The sequence below is a fragment of the Mandrillus leucophaeus genome, unplaced genomic scaffold, assembly GCF_000951045.1.
Source record: "Mandrillus leucophaeus isolate KB7577 unplaced genomic scaffold, Mleu.le_1.0 Scaffold681, whole genome shotgun sequence".
Taxonomy (NCBI): domain Eukaryota; kingdom Metazoa; phylum Chordata; class Mammalia; order Primates; family Cercopithecidae; genus Mandrillus; species Mandrillus leucophaeus.
The window spans coordinates 257,659-259,799 of NW_012107375.1; positions in this window are offsets into that span (position 1 = coordinate 257,659).

Below are 2,141 nucleotides of genomic sequence, written 5' to 3' on the forward strand. Positions count from 1 at the left end.
CGGGAGCCCGCCGGTGCGCACGCACCTTCCCAGAGTCTCGGGCACCCCCTCCCCCCCGCGCCCTCACACTGTATCATCCTTCCCCTCTTCCGTTCCCACACCGTTCCCCGCACGCCCACGCGGCTGCCCAGCAGACCCCACCGTGGTCATGGGCAGTGCCCATGAGGAGCCGTCCCCGGGGCCGCACTTAGGTAACTTCTCCATCCCTCCAGGAACGGCTGTCTCCCCCTCCTCGCCTCTGTGACCTTGGCCAGCTTTTCCTGTGGCCGCCTCCGTTTTCTCACGGGTGAAAGCTCTGGCTTTAAGATTCTGGAATTTGGAATAGCAGGTGCCGCATCTCTCAGAGCTTGAGACGATGGGCCTCTCTCTCTATGACCTGGTGTCCTTCCTTCTGCTGGCCCTTCTGGGGGTTGGTGGCTCAGCCAGCCGGCTGAGGAGAGGTGGGAGGCAGGGCAGGGGCATGGCGCACGGGCAGGTCAGAGCTGGAGGGAGTCTTGGAGAGCCCCCGGGCTGACGGCTCCATGAGGGTTTAGGAGAAACTGTGGAAATGCTCCTTGGCTCACTCAAGGGGCAGGGAAGGGACCAGAATTCTTCAACTAGATGCTTGCCATTTTCTGGCGAGGCCATATAACTTTCAAAGATGAAGCCCCGAGGCTTCCGACCCCAAGAGAGTCCCTACCTGCTGAAGGATCGAGTCCAGCCTGTCCCCAGCTGGCCCCCATCGTGAATTCCGCTGGCACCCTAAAAGTCAGCGACTTCCCCTGGCTGACTTGGGCGCCAGTCTGGCAGGCACCCCCTGCACTTCCTCCCCTCCTTTGCCCACTAGGCTCTGTGCCCTCGCCCCTGCCATCACCCCTTACCAGTCAGTGACCATCTTAAGGCAGGGACTGGCTCTTCATTTGCACAGGCCTGGCACAGAGTGGGCACCTGGTTTCTGCATGGCATATTCATGACCTTGACCTCACTGAATCTGCAAACTCACTGAACAGGAGAGGAAAGGCCTGGACTTTTGTCCCCATTTTTCAGATGGGCTCATTGAGGCCCCCAAGAGGAGAAGGGACTCAGCCCTGAATTGAGGCCACTTCCTTCATGAGCAGATGGCTGGGGACATTCCTATGGACCTGGTGGAGCAGGGAGGCAGGGAGAGGTTATCATAATAATCAAAGGCCAGCCCCACTTCCTGAGCTCCATCTGAGTCTCTCATCAACCACACGAGTGAATGGCTGTTTTCATCCCCAACCCCCACCCCCTGCCGCCTCTTTTCACAGATGAAGAAACCAAAGCCATGTGGCTCATGAAAGGGGAGCTGGGATGCCGAGGAGAGGGCTGGGGATGCCTGGGCCCCTATGGGACACAGCTGAGACCCAGCAGAGGGTCCCAGGGTGAGGTCAGCCCTCAAGTCTGCGCCATTGGAAGGGGCTGGGAACTGGTGGTCCCGGGCCATTGATTGTCTCTGCTGCAGGCCCCAAGGCAGGGGGGGGCCAAGGACATAGCCAGTCTCCATCAACTCCACCTGGGCCATGCCCAGCACGGCCAGGTGGTTTGAGTGCAGGGGCAGGCTCTCACACAGCAGGGGGCAACAGACAGATGGATGTGGGGCGGGCGTGGGAGGGGGCTTGCACAGAGCCAGAAGGAGAGCCAGTCCCTTGAGGAAGGAAACCCCTAAGGCTAAGAGCATGCCAGGGGACAGCCACAATGCCAGGTGATGGAGATGCCCCAATCGGCCCCCGAGGGGCAAGGAAGGGGCCAGAGGAGGCTCATGTGGGCGCCTAGGTCTTCAGCGACAGCAGCCCCATACCTGATGGTCTTTGTGACCTTGGCCAAGTCCCTTCTCCATTCCAGATCCAGGGAGGGTGGGGGTGGGCCTGGGCGAGCTGGAGCTTCAGAGGTTGAATCATTCACTAGCGGGAGAAGCCAAGCCTGTGAGTCAGTGAGTGCTCTCCATCCCAGAACGTCTGCTCCCAGCCCAGGGATGCAGCCACGGAGTGCCGGGGTCAGCTGTGGAGGACCCTCTGAGAATGTCTTGTGGAAAGGGGCACCTTGCCTGCCCAGCAGACAGGACAAGGGTGCCCCAGAGCCCCAGGGGCTTCTGAGAGCTGAGTACCCTCTGGGCCTCTTGCAGCCAGCAAAGCCAGGCAGAG